Genomic DNA, 15,245 nt, shown 5'->3' on the forward strand with positions numbered 1-15,245 from the left:
GTGATTGGTTACTACTAAGAAAGACAGATCAGAAACGAAACTGATACTGATTTTTTCTTTACCGAGGATTCCCAGCCTGACGACGGGGAATATTCATGAGCATGTGAATCCATGCCAGAGAAACAATTTGTAGTTTGTTTGCACTATCAACATCACCAAACAAAATAAAATACAAATGAGCATATACGAATAGTTGTTTGAATTTTTTTTCCAGCGAGTTAAGACCATGCCCAATCGTCTAGGAGGGTCATGAAAGAATGGTTGGTGCTCTTTCGCGCTCACTTCGTCCCCATCCATGCCCCCTCCAGTATCCCCCACCCACTAGTGGGTGGGTGTTAACACTCAAGGTGGCAAACACCATGTACAACTCAAAGGGATCCGACTCCCCTCTTCAATACCCCACACCAGCAATCACCATAAGTTTATGTCCCTTCGGCAGTGGGTCTGCCACTTTGCGCGCCCATCCCCCTGGCAGTATCTATGGCAGTTCGCACCTGTGGCCGTGTGCTCCCAAGGGGGCTGGGTGGGAACACTCCAGTTGCCAAACACCATGTACACTTCAACAGGATCTTCTGCACGGGCACCACTGTTCACATGTCCTCCACAGACCCAGTGTCTCCAGACTCCCCTCTTCAAGACCAGCCATTCCACTGCCCCCCTCAGTATCGATGGCAGTTTGCACCTACGACCATGCACTGGCAAGGCAGCTGGGTGGGTGTGGACACTCAAGGTGCCACAAGCTGTTCAATAGCTAGCCTCTGTGTGGCATTGAAAATAAATATACATTACGCATCATACAAAATTATGCAGACTCATTGATTTTTTTTGTGTGTTGGCAATAAAAGTCTGTGGCTTTTATTAAACAAACAATAATAAACCAAACTTGATTACTGTGTTTATTTCACAAAGCAACAGGTGTGCAGCGTTATAGTTCTGTACTTTTTGGGCACTTGGACCGGGAAACAGGAACTGGCCCTCCTTCGCTCACTGAATGCCCCCATTGTGGGCTCTCAGGTACGTGTGTAGGGGACCTGCATCTTTTCTGGTGAGCACTCTTGCACTTGCGGACAGCTTCCTTCCAGGCCCATGCTGCCAAATCAGAGTGGGTCCAGGGCCACTCCGGTTAACCCAAAAGACCCTTGCTCTCCTACAGCTCTATTTGCATCCCCTTGTTGCTAGTAGGTTTAAAATCCCTGTATGGAATAATTCCATCCTATTTACTGACGGGTGGGTTCCATTTTTGTGGAAGGCTCCACATTCATTTTGTGGACTTAATCTTCTCTTGTGAGCGTTCTTTGAAAAATAAAAATACTTGTTCCATTGCAAACTATTGAGGTTTTCTAACAAAAAAATGTTTTGCTCTCTTGTTTAGTTTATTAATTTGTATTGCGCACCAGACCCGAGGGTATGAGGGCGCATGAGCAGCATGGTTATTCAAAGCTTGGTTACAGGTTGCTTATAAATTACAGTAGGATAATGGAGACAAAAAGAGAAAGAAAATAAATGTACAGGTTTACAGAAAGGCACATATTTTACAAATTTACAAATAAACATTCTTTACAGGATTGCAGCAGTGTGGTGGGTTAGAAGTATTAGTGGTCCTTGTTCTTTATCCACTGGATATAGTTGTGTCTATCCTGAGGGATGGTGGTAGGGTGTTCCACTGTTGGAATGCTTTCACCTGGAAGCTGTTGCCACCCATTTTGGTACGTTGAACCTTGGAACTATGAGCAGGTTTACGTTGGAAGTTCTGGTAGGTCTGTTGGGGGTATATTTGCATAGTCTGTCTAACTAGGTAGCGTGGGGCAGCGTTGTTCAGGCATTTGTGAGTTAGAGAGGCTACTTTAAGCAGGATTTTGTCTGAGGTGTTGAGCCAGTTATGGGATGTCCTGATGTTGGAGATGTGTTCTCTCCTAGGAATGATGAGCGGTGCTCTGAGAGCGTTGTTTTGTAGCATCTGAATTTTGTTGGTGACTTGCTTGCTGGCTCCTACGTAGAGGGCATTACAATAGTCCAGCTTAGATAATACCGGGGCTCTGGCTAGTGTAATGCAGCTCTGGGTGGAAAAGAAGGGTTTGGCTGCTCTTATAAGCTTACATGTGTAGGCCGTGGAGGATGCCAGAGAGCTGACCTGTTTGTGGAAGGTTAGGGAGGAGTTGAGGTATATTCCTAAAGTTTTCACTTCTTTGGTTACCTTGATCGGGTTCCGTCTATGATGAAGTTGGTGTAATTGTGGTCTAGTTTGGTTAGGTTTGAGGTGGAACCAAGGATGAGGAGTTCAATCTTGTCATCATTCAGGCATAGACTGTGCGAAGCCATCCATGCCTGAATGATGAGGTACACCTTGTTCACCAAGGCCAAATCCTGGTTGTAATCTCCCGTCAGCGGGATGAGGATCTGTGTATCAGCGTAGTTGGTGTAGGTGATACCCAGGCCATCTAGATCATCAAACAGGGGCTTCGTGAACACGTTGTATAGAGTAGGGGAAACGCAGGAGCCCTGTGGGACTCCGCATGTGATGGGGATGGGGTCGGCAGTGCCAGAGGTGGAGAAGACACGCACGGATCTGTTGCTGAGGAATGACTTGATCCAGCCAATGGCTTCTTGGGAGAAGTGGGCTGCTGAGTTTAAGGGATTTTGTGGTCAACTAGATCAAATGCCACGGAGAGGTCTAGTAAGAGTAGTAATGCGTTTTTCCCGTTGTCTCTAAGGGTGTCTATTTGGGCTTTCAGGTCAATGAGGGCCGTTTCAGTCCCATGTTGGGGTCTGAAGCCCGATTGTCGAATACCTAGGAGGTGGTTTGCTTCAAGGTATTTTTGGATTTGTTGGTATGCTGTCTTGTCTAGTATCTAGAGCAAGAATGGGACGGTGGTAATGGGTCTATAATTGGTAGGAATGGAAGGGTCAAGGGAGGTTTTTTTTAAGGAGGGGGAGGACCCAAGACTCTTTGAGGTTACCGGGGACTGTTCCTGAGGAGCAGGAGGCGTTGATGAGTCTGGTGATGAATGGCGAGAGGTCTCTTGCCGCATCTTTAATGATTTGTGGGGAGCAGAGGTCGCCCTTACAATTGGATGGTTTAAGGCTGAGAATGATTTTTTCCACTTCGCGAATAGAGACTTTGGAGAAGCTGAAGCGATCGGTGTTGGGTGTAGGGTATGGGGGTGAGGGGTGAGGGGAGGTGTTAGTGGGGTTGATTGGTTTGGTAAGGGAGTCTTTCTTGTTTTTAATTTTGATTTGAAGACCTGTGACTTTGTTTTTTAGTGCATTTTGGACACTAGTGCACCATTGTTTGTCCTTCACACAGATATCTGGAATTAGCACTGGTGTTTCCAGTTCTTCGATGATTGTAAACAACTCTTTGGTGCTGGAGTTGGATTGTGCAATTCTCGGTTATAGGATTCTTGTTTGGCAGCTATGATTTCTTTTTTGTAATTGGACGTCATTTTATTGCGCATTAACTTGTGGTCTGTGGGAGACTGTCTCCAGGCTTGTTCCAAACTGCGTTTTTCCAATCGAAGCGCTTTAAGATGCTAGAGAACCATTGGTTGAGGTGCTTTTTCAGTTTGCATTTTCTCAATTTTAGTGGTGCAATGGCGTCTAAGGCTGTGCGCATGGTATTGTTATAACCTTCTACAAGGTCGTAGGGGTTGGAAGCAGGGAGTTGGTTAAGCGTTGGGAGGATAAGAGGGATCAGGTTTTCCACTGTGATATTTTTCTTGCTTCTCGTGGGGATGGCTGCGGCTAGCGCCATGCTGGTGATGGGGCTCCTCGAAGCTTCGAGGGAGGAGAGGAGGTGATGGTCAGACCAGGATTGAGGAGAGTTATTAGTGATAAATGCTGCACAGTTGTAGTCTGCTACCCAGTCAAGGGTTCTCCCTTTGTTATGGGCGGGGCCGGATACTTTTTGTGTGAAGCCTAGTTCAGACAGACTGTTGATGAGGGTGGCCTGGTGGTCTTTAGGGTCTTTGTAGCCTAAATTGAAGTCTCCTAGGAGGAGGCATTGTGAGGAGTTTTTTAGGTTGTCGGTGAGGATGGCACTGAAGTCTTCCTGGAAGGATCCTAGGGGTCCAGGTGTTCTGTAGAGTAGGTGAGGCAGCTTAGCTGTGAGTGATTCGCATGAAGGGAGGTGTGTAGCGGAATCGAGTCTGATGTTAAGGTGAGTTTTGGCAATGACGGCCAGGCCTCCGCCTCTAGATTCAGTTCTATCCACTCGGATGATGGTCTAATCGTTGGGGATGGCTAGAGAGAGGGCTGGGCCTGCGGCTGCATGGAGCCAGGACTCCGTTATGGCTAAAAAATCTAAGTCTTCAGCTAGAATGAGGTCTGCAATGTCTGTGCCATGGGCAATTATGGAGCGTGCGTTAATGAGGGCACCTTTTATGGGTGGGGCGGTGGCTTTTGGTGTGGGTGGTCGCTGTGTTGTGCACTTTGATATTGGTTGTCATAATATTGAGTGGGTTGGGTTTGAGTTTTCTCAGCGTGAGGTTAGCGCAGGTGCAAATGGTGGTTTGGTCGGTTAGTTAGGGTGGAGTCCCTGGCTCGGGGCTCATGTAGTTTGGGTAGTCTGGACAGTAGTCTGGTAAGCCTATCCGAGAGGCATGGTGGGGAGAATTGGGGAAGCATGATTGCGACGCTATGCTCTGTGAGGAGGGATGAGGTGGTGCCTAGGGTGACCGTGCTGAGGGCAGAGCTAGGCGGGCATGCAGAGTTGATAAAGTGGAGAATAATTCTCAACAGTATTGAGTAAATACCTGGGAGGAACATTTTCTTGACTAGGTTTGGAAATCATTTATGGGGTAGCATGCAATGTGTTGGTAGATAGTAGCAGTAGTGACAGTCTACCTAGATTCGAAGTTCTATACAATGTGCAGGCAGATAGCAGATAGAAGCAGCTAATGCAGCCTACCTAGATTCGAAATTCTAGCAATGGTGCAAAATACAGTATGCAGGCAGATAGCAAGTAGTGGCAGCTAATGCAGCCTACCTAGATTCGAAATTCTAGCAACAGGGCAAAATACAGTATGCAGGCAGATAGCAATAATTGAGTGATCAACAGTTGAGTGTACAAGGTGCAAGGCGCAGCAGTGGGTGGCATTCAATATGTCAGTTGCGGTAGATCCTATGCTTTGCTAAGAATAAGGGACAAGAAAGAAAGGTTACATGCTGTGAGAGGATGTGTGCGTTTATCTTCCTAGTTCTGCGTTAAGTAATGTTATAGCGTGGGTGATGACGGGGCTTGTTTGGCTACGCTGGCCACGAACGTCATGAAAATAGGTGAAGCATATAATTTGGACTAGTGATGTCAATTTGCAGAGCCTATCCTCCCAATCCTTATTTTGGGGCTAATTGTTTAGTCTCCCTACTCCACATTAGGGAGAGGATGATTTTGGACTGCCTTCTGAGAAGCTACTCTTGAATTGAAGACCCTTCAGAAGAGATGGACCACTAAAGCATTATTCTTGCGAATCATGGAAGTGATCAAATATAAATTATTCACGCATCAATTGCATGTTGTGTTATGTATATATTTAATCACATGTGCCAAAATCAGTTTTCTTTCTCAGTACTCCTTGGTCCATCAACTGCATCTGACAAGGTTGGGCATCCAGTTCTTTTGTGCTCCTTCAACACTCTTATTAGCCATTATACTTGATGGAATATACTTTGTCCACTTATCTAGTCTTTACAGTTTATTATTCGGCCATGCCTAGCCTCATCTATAAAACTTCATACCCATACATTACCCCTTTGTCGGGCTTCCTCGTCACAGTCCTACTTCAACTAAGAAGGTGATGAAGAAGATCCAGAAGATTACTGGTAAGTAATTCAGACATTACTGGTAAGTAATTCAGACATTACCAGCTTCTTTGGTTTAAGGAGTGCCTATTGTAATGCTGACGATCCACGGTTGTTTGGACCCTCAATGCCTCATCATCATCCATCCAAAACGGAAACTCGTCTTTCCTGCCTCAGACATCCCCTTCCCCTTAACCCAGTGACTACTCTAAAACAGTCGTTTCATTTCCTTCCTATACCAAAGCTGCCACGTCGTCATGCATTTTCAACTTTTTCACTTTTTGAGAGAAATCAGTATCCAGAAACCACAGGAGAATCTGCCTTCAAACGCTGCATGCAGAGGCCGAGCCTTTATTTCGGAATTGTGCTCTGCCGTTTTTCTTCAATTATACTAATAGTTCAAATGTAAATAGCTTGGGAAACGTTAACACAATTTTCCAATTAAGATCTCTACTATTTTAATGTCTGCGCCATGTTCTGTAACCATATTCAACACGACAGCACAACATATTACACAGTCTCACTCTCAACAAAATAACTGGAACGAACCAGAGGGAGGACGGGATCAAGATACACAGAGGGAAGCAATCTTGCATTCTCGAGGGCAGAACACATATGCTCAGATTCCAATAAGTGACCTTTCCTCTTGTACATGATCTTTTCCAGTGGTGGCTCGTATTGTTGGGTGCATGGTCAGAGCCCCCATTGTTTTTGATCTAGTTGAAATGTGCACATTTTGACTGGATTAAAAGCGTACACCTTTCACACAGCATAGCGCAGCAACAGAGGCAGCAGTGTGTGATGTGCACTATGGTCCAGCGCGCGACGTGCCCTGTGCAGGAGTGAATCCTACATTACGAAGGTTTTGCGTTTTGATGCAGAGCCCTGGGCTGTGTGCAATTTGCATATGGCTTTAACATTAGATGGCAGTGTGACGATAATGGTCAGGTCGCATTATCTCTCTGAAGCTGCGCAAACACCACAAGATCGTAACAAATGCTAGCCCTGAATGACCGACAGCAGACTTGTCAGTCAAACACACATTCGATTTTCATTGGCTGTTTTTTAACCAATGAAAAACGAATGTGTGCTCTTCATGGGTGGGGCTGTTGCACGTTATGCGAGCACGTGCAGGAAGGAACAGCCGGACCATCTAGAGGAGGAGGAGGATGATGATGATGACGTTCCAGTTCACTCAATGGCCTCCATCGTAAGACTCCCAAGCTCCTTGTAAGCTTGGAGGCAAAGGTAGGTGGCGACCACACAGGCTGAGAAACCATCACACAATCATCATGCGCTGTAAACACTCTCCAGTGAGCATAAACTTTCCTTGCTCCCTTCCACTGGAACCGCCTCCCCATTCACATCCGCTCTTCTCCCTCCTTCCCTTCCTTTCGCCCTTCCCTAAAATCTTATCTCTTCCACTCACCTCCCTAACACCCCACATTCCTATCCCTTCTAATCTCACCTCTTACGCCTGCTCTTTCTTACCCTCTCCATCTCCATCTCCATCTCACCTACTTCCTTCCTCCCTTCCCCCTGCTGGCATCTAGTCTCACCTTTCCTCTCCCCTCTAATTCCTGCATTCCTTCTTTCCTCCGTTCTTAACATCTACTACTCCCTTGCACACCTCTCCCCTCCCTACACCCCCCTCACCTCTGCATTATTGCAAGTTGTTCATTATACTGTTTTCAGGTTGTGGTTCAATTGTCATCTTATGCTTGCTGTATTGTTTACTTGTTCTCATGTAAAGCACTTTGGAGTAAAGGGCTATATAAATTCAATGAAATACAAATAAATCAGCGTGCAGGCCCCCAAGGGCATTAGGGTACATCTCAAGTCATGACAGCCTTCAAACTAGCAATTAAAATATACATCTCCGTCCTAGTTTCCTGTTCACTTCCCCCAAACATGCCGGAAGCTTGATGTTACCCAATACGTCCCTCTTTTGACCAAATCACTATACTAAACTTAAGGAAGTTAGTAACTGCAGTGGAGAATGATTCTCACCTTCAGTAACATCACCATTTCTTAGATTGACATGCTCCTGCTGGCATTCGCTCCGTCCATTTCCCTGTAGAAGTGACTGCACATCATATGACTTCTGGCGTTTTTTGGTGAATGTGACACACACAGTTCCTTGGGATGGGCTGTGCATTGGCTAGGACCAAATGTGGCTGTTGTGCTAAGCGATTTACAAAAACAAAATGGCAGCTTGCAACTCCCATTTTAAAACACAGGTCAAGTTCTTCCAAAAAGCAGCAAGATTTTCCACAATCAATGTTAAAGGGATTTATATTGCGCACTGTCACCAACGAAGTTGGTCCCCAGGCGCTCTGGCAGATCTGTAAAACAAGAAGGCGGGCGAGGTTGGGTTAGTCGGGAGAAGAGGGAGTAGGAGAGGGAGAGCTGGTGTGCTGTTGGCGGCTTCAGTTCGGTATACACTGTCCACTGAGCTTTGTTGTAAGTATTGGACCGGGGCGAGACCTTGCGTGCTGTTGGTGCCGTTTATGTGTTGTTGGTTTGTTGATGCAGTGTGGTAAAGTGCGGGCAGTTTGCTGGGCGAGAGTTGGTTGTGTGAATTTTCAAGTGATTAATGTATGCAGGGATATGAAGGTAGGGTTAGCATTTTGGTGCTGGACTGCCGATGTGGGCGGGACAAAGACTGATATGCAAATGGTTATTTCCCATCTGTGAAAGGTACAGTGAGCAAAAAGCGATGACTGCGAACTCTCAAAGTGAGAAGAAACCCCAGAACAGGTTATCATGCCATGTTCTTTCTGGAGAGGGGCGCCTGCTACCTTTTTTGAAACCTGCGAGTGTAACCTGGTAAGCATCCTCTACAGCCTGTTAGACCCAATATACCCCTGCTGCCCTCTTAAAGGTAACTGCAATACAGGCTGTGAAAGGTGGACAAGAATGGATTGTGCAGATTAAGTGCAAGAGCCCAGCCCAAGAGGAATCCTGTTTTATATACATAGGCCTCAAGGACTTCTGGGAACATTGCCCTGGACCAGGCTCCCTAGAGCATCCCAAGTTTAAACTCCACCCACAGTTACAAGTGCTTACAGTTCCTCGCACCTCTCCAGTCTATAGAACTGGATGTTTGTGGCCAAAGGGCTTAGGTTTACTTCCCAGTTTGTGCCTGTCACACATTCTATTATTGACATAGTCGCTCCTGGCCTCTAAGCATAGCAGTCCCAGAATTACTATTCTAGGAGTCTGTTTCTGGAAGGAATTAAACCTACTCCTGGGTAATAAAAGGAGAATAACTGCCAGGGTGTGAATAAGCACATCTCTGTAGTCCAGCACACAGCTGCACATTACTAAACAGGGTTGGATATTGCTGGGAGCGGTTTAGCTACTACTTCTATCCCAGTAAAGTCTGGTTAGCATGACACCAACATCTACTAGGACCCGTTTTTGAATCCCCAGGCCAAATGTTGCTACACAAATATACATGTGCTACATTAATGCAGTGTGTGGGCATTTGTGTAAATGAGCATTAGGACACATCTACAATACATTGTAAACGTAATAGAAGATATATAAATTGCCACAGAGTTTGCATCTCATGAGGGAGTCCAATGGAAGCACATGATGCACTAGGTCCTCACACACCAGAGGTAGCTTCTGCTTACTGGGTGATGCTGGATACCCAAGTGCTGCTCTTAGCTCCTGCTCATCAAATCCTTACTCTGGTCCCTGCTGTAATGCCCATTTAGCCATCATGTAAATATTCCCTTCTCCTTCAAACACCCAAGATGTGATCCACCTAATTATGGCAATCCTAATTTAAGAGTTTGTTTGCTGTATCAACAGGCTCACAAGCTATGGAATATGATACTTCTTTTAACCTGCCGTTACCCAGTTTGATCCCCTTGTTTTATCTGTACACTCTTTCCCCTACTGCTTCGCCCCTTTGTTTTATTAGTGCACCACAGATCTGGATACCCGGGTAAGGAAGCAATAAACCAATTTACAAGAAAAAAAACTCAGCACTTTCAGACCTGTACAATGGCAATTTGGCCCAATATAAAAAGATCTCCACCAAGATTTCTTCCGTTTTCCTATGACAAAGTGAACGTTCAACGACCACCTCTGTTTTATGATACTCAATCTCTTTAAGCACAGTAAGAATAGGGATTGCAGGGGTCTACCTTCCTTAATATAGAGTAGTAAACATTACCATAATTTGGCAGCCCACTCAGTTTCTTCTGTCATTGTCCCACAACAGAGCTCGTTTTATCACCTCACAATGTGGCCACGCAGGTACGGATCTTGGGAAGATCTGTATTGTTCACCTACAACTTCCCTTTCCCTTTTGTGTTACACACATTCACTTGTACATGGCCATTTTTCGGTGATAATGGTGATTGAACAAATCTAAAGCAAGAGGTGCCAGTATAATGCCTGGTTTCATTAATGAGGTGTACTTTTCTTCAGCCACCAAAAAAACGGTGCACCTGTGGGTTGCAGGTAGTTACTTGCTCACCTGAGGGCCAGCACCCAACATATGGCAAATAATTTGTCATAAACTGAACATTTCTATGAACTGCATGGGCGAACGTGTAACAAGGCCCATGAATGTAACCATGTTTAAGCTCACAGCAAGAAATGCTAAAAGCACCTCTTCAAAATTAAACGTTTCTACTTCCTTCCACAAAAAGTTACCTTAGTACATTTGAGACCAGGTACTGGAGGGAGGGAGAGGGGAGGAGAGGGAGAGAGAGAGGGGGAGAGAGAGAGAGAGGGGGAGAGGGAGAGAGAGAGAGAGAGAGAGGGGGAGAGAGAGAGAGAGAGTGAACACAGAAAAACCAAAGAGGTGATGGCTGGAAGGTTTAGAATTAATATCAACCACTGGCATCGCTCTAGGCAAACATCACTATCATTCTTCGCCTACCAAGCCATTACAGAAAGGGGACAGACCATATGCAAATCAGGCTTGGTCCTACCCCTATTATAGAAGTATTTTCTGATAGTGATGAGGAGGGGAGGGGGTGGGGGGATTCAACATTTCCATAAAAAATATGCAATTTCAGGTGGACAATAAAATGTTTCCAATGACTGTGTTGAAGTGAGAAGACCCCGAAAAAGGTACACCCAAATCATCCAATAATATTGGAGGGATATTTTTTGTCCTTGAAGAAAGTCAAAATCTTGGGTGGTTACATAGAGTAAATAAATCAACTTTGTGTGTTCGAAATTGAAAGCAAAGCTCACATGCACATGGATTTTGGTCACCTGGCCTAAGCCCCACCTACCTGGTGCCTTCCTGGTTGCCGCTCTTTTTCCCTACTTAAGGAACCCTCCAGCCTATCTTCCTTTGCAGATGGGGAGCAGGTGCAAGTGGATCTTGGTCACATGGGCTAAGCCCCACCCACCTGGTGCATTCCCAGTTGCCGGTTCCCCCCCCCCAATTTAGCAAGCCCCGCAGACCTGGTGCCTTCCTGGTTGCCTCTCTTTCCCTACTTAAGGAACCCTCCAGCCTCTTTTCCTTTGCAGATGAGGCGCAGGTGCAAGTGGATTTAGGTCACCTGGCCTAAGCACCACCCACCTTCTCAGACCTGCCTCTTCCTTCCTGCTCTTAACTCTTAGATCAAGTGTGTCTCTTGCCCGGGCATCTGAAGCTAAGGGCAGACAAAGAAAAGGGCAATTTCTGTTTGGACATGTTCAGACCGGGAGAGCCCAGGGCCTAGACCTGCTCAGACAGCAGGTAAGCATGCACCAACATGTGTTTACTCCCTCTGTCCCCACAGGACATCCCCACCCCTCTGGTCCTCCCAGTGATGTTCCCTTGTGCCCCCCTTCTCGCACACAGGTGTTGCCTGTTTTGCTCGATTCTTCTACCCTGCTCCGCCCCCCACCCCTCCTCCAGTCTATTTCTGCAGGAGTCTGTCCTGATAAATTCTGGTTTCACCATCAGCATCTTGTGGCCAATGCTGGGTTTGATTTTTATGGACTTCATTGATTCACAGTGCGTCACCCTTTCTCATGGTGGCCCTGAATCATGTTGTTCCTATCTTCATCTTTTATCCAGGCTTGCAACATTATGTGCTACTACTGATTCTGCAATTGTATTCGTTCTCCCCTCTTGCTTCTCCACTCTTTTTGACTGCTTCCTCTCGGTTCTCTCCTCTTCCCTTCTCCCTTTTCCTATCCCCCCCCTTTACTTTCTTCTATGCACTTACTCTATCAGAATTGTCCCTGGACCTAGTATGATAGCAACCTCATCTGTCTCCTCCCCCTGGCCCTACTTGTTTTGATCCTCCCCTCCCTTTCTGCACCCCTCTCCCTCACCTTTTGTTTTTCTCCGGCTCTACCAGAAATGTCGTCAGGCCTAGTACGGTAGGCGCCTGTCTGTTTCAATTTTCTTCCCACTCTCCCCCTCCCTTATCTATGTCTTCGCTCTTGCACTATCTGAAATGTCATCAAGCCGAGTACGATAGTTAATTTCACATCCTTACTGTTCACTGTAAGAATGTCATTGGGGGTCATTACGACCCTGGCGTTAAGGGTTTAACGTTGCCGTAAAAGGTGTCGGCACCATTAAACCCTTAACACCTGATTACGAGGTCCCTTTGCGGGACCCGACCTTAACGGCTGGTTGTACCAGCCGTTAAAGTAGGGTGCCGCAAAGGGACCTCGGTGCTAATTACAGTACCGCAATTTGCGGTACCGTACTTAGCGCCTTCCCCAGTCCCATTGAGCATTATGGGGCGAAAATGGGAATGGGGAAGGGCTATGGTGAAATGGGGAAATACCGCCCTGCCAACCTTGGAATGGGGCGGTATTTCCCCATTCCACCATGGCAGACTTGTTACAACACCGGCACCAACCATGGTGCTAATAGCGCCATGGTTTAGCGCCGGGGTTGTAATGAGGGCCATTGTATTTTCCCCTGTTCCCGCCCTTGCCTTGAAGCACTTTGAAACACATTGTGTATAGGCGCTATATAAATAGACTATCATAACATATCATTAGCATCAGTATTTCATGTACATGCAAAGACTAGAAACCAATCCTAGTGCATTGCATATGGGGACAGCACTGGTGGAAATTCAGCAAATGCATTGTTCTGTACGAAATTTAACTGATACCAACAGATGATTGGAGAAGATAAACGTTAAGCGAAAGTAGAACATGGGTAGTGAAAGTATAATCTGTACTGCCCGATAAGTGATATGTAAGGAAATGTGAATTATTTCAATCCTGGTGTCTGGGTTGTGGTAATGCTGTATAGAATGTTGCAGATTACTGGTGCTTTGTGGCATAAAAGTCTCTGTACTTTACAAGAATATCTATAACCATCTACGTGCTACTGTGGTGACCCCTCCCCCCCCCCCAGCATAAAGCTAGGGGACCCCATTTTAAGTAATTTTTATTTTAATAAAATAATTTTGATTCCTAATACGGACTGTTTCTTTCTGCAGAGTTGTGAAATTGTAAGGTGGCCTAGTATATTAGGGTGGGTAAATTGGGAATGCCCACTTTGTGAAGAACAATTCTAACACAAAAAATATATCTTACACAACCCTCTATGGCAATTGTATCAATCAGTTTGGACTCCAAGATTATCCGCGAGGTGAGGGGGTTGGTGGATGGAGAGGATGAATGCTTAAAAAAACTTGGACACAAATCTGGTCCATCACACAACCATGCACCAAGTAATTATGTTATCCTGCAAAAAGATACTAGAAAATGCCTTAATGGAAAATACCTGGTATTATGGGTGGGTTTTACTCCAAACGTGTAATGATCAGCACTCCATTTTATCCATTCCCAAGGAATACATATGCAGCCCCATAGCCACAATCAGACAACCTACCACTGAACCCCTTTATACCTTTAAACTGTCTGTTTCTACCCTACTGCAGCATCACTTATCCCCTGACCTCTCATCTTAATGTTATTCTTTTACCCCACTGGTTAACCCCATCAAGGGCACAATTTACCCCACAGGTTAACCCCATCAGGGGCACAATACACCACTATCTGGACAAGCCTAGACACCGTAAAACCACTACAGTAGTGACCTTATTCTACTACTATTAATGTGTTCAACTCCCCGTTCCCAGCAGCGATTGGTGAAACAGTTGAGTGTATATTTTGTCCATCCTTTCCTTTGTTGCATTACAATTTAGTTATATAATTCTTACTGGGGACAAAAACCAAGCAGCCCCGTAATGGGGCAATCCTGCACTGAAAAGGTACCACACAGAGCATGAGGGCAAGTGTTTTGCCCCAATCACAATGAAAAATAAATATTGCAGCCCCATCAATCATTCGAAACAGAGGATAGTGTGAATAAGTCAGCGGACAGGGAAATACTGGGGAAGAAAAAGTGCTAAATTGTGTACACGTGAGCGGGATTGCAGTGAAGAAAAGGGGACTGGGAAGTGAAAGCAAGCAGCCACAGCCTGTGGTGCAATTACACTCCTGCTGCAATACATGTTCGCGCTTTGCAAAGATAGTCTCTGTTTTTGGCCCTTACAGTACCCAACTAGAAGCCTACAGGAAGGTATATCAGCTGTAATAACTGCTATATAACTGAACATGTGGTAACTACTCTAGTTTAATACCAAGGCATTTTGCACATTGGAACACAGCAATGGCACGCTGCTTTCACAGTGTGCCCTGGGGAGAAGGCAAGAGTTCCAGAGGACCTCTTCAATCCACACATTGCACGCAAACGCATCCATCAATAAGCAAACTTGTACGAAAAAGAACCGGACCCACTAGCTTTGCAGTGATGATAATAAAATAACACTGCACAGTCATCAAATACACTTGGGTTCAAATAAGCGGGGATACACGATTAAAAATCCCTTACGGCTAACAATGTATATGTAGTAGCAGTCACTAGTATTGTTTGCCAAAAACTCGCCTACCTTCGGGAACAGCATCACCCAGATATCACAGACAAGCACCCCCTCACTGAAGTCCTAAGAGCAAGCAGCTGCTGCCACAGCCCAAATGCCGCCTCCCAGATGTTCAGCACAGGAAGATCTTACAGCATTATCATCCTGGAAGCACAGCCAACTAGTTGCTTCCTCTGCTGGCTCATGACACTGCTAGACAACATCCTGCCACAATTTATACTCATTCCCATTGGAACCTAATTCAGCGTCTATGCGTGCCCGCCTTCCATGAATCACTACCAGGAAATGCTTGGGGGGATTGAATTAGCCTGGCAAAAGAAGGCATTTGCCTGTCAATTGTCTGATAAAACACTGATCTATTAAGCAGATCTCGTGCAAATTGTATTCATTTACAGCAACGGATTCACCTGCTTTCCTTAATCTATCCACGTCTTTGTTTTCCCCTCAATGTTTTCCCCTATCCGCTTCTACTTGGAAAGGAGCTCAGGTACCATTTTCAAATTCAGAAAGGATCGACTCACCCTTCCACCTTTCCTTGGTAGACAAATTCATTAGCCCGGAGTTACA

General features: G+C 45.7%; 1 protein-coding gene across 3 annotated transcripts in view; it reads right to left on the reverse strand.

Moving 5' to 3' along the window:
- RALB (RAS like proto-oncogene B) overlaps positions 1–15,245 on the reverse strand; it is a 261,118-nt gene that overhangs the window by 191,173 nt on the left and 54,700 nt on the right. Inside the window, exon 1 of one of the 3 annotated variants that reach the window (XM_069616745.1) lies at positions 14,688–14,768. The exons of the other annotated variants lie outside the window; for them this stretch is intronic. The gene's annotated coding sequence lies outside the window, so the exon portion shown is untranslated. Of the gene's footprint in view, positions 1–14,687; positions 14,769–15,245 lie in introns of those variants that run through there. 3 annotated transcript variants of the gene reach the window in all.

This window comes from Ambystoma mexicanum, chromosome 9 (genome assembly GCF_040938575.1).
Source record: "Ambystoma mexicanum isolate Mex_15411 chromosome 9, UKY_AmexF1_1, whole genome shotgun sequence".
NCBI classification, from domain to species: Eukaryota; Metazoa; Chordata; class Amphibia; order Caudata; family Ambystomatidae; genus Ambystoma; species Ambystoma mexicanum.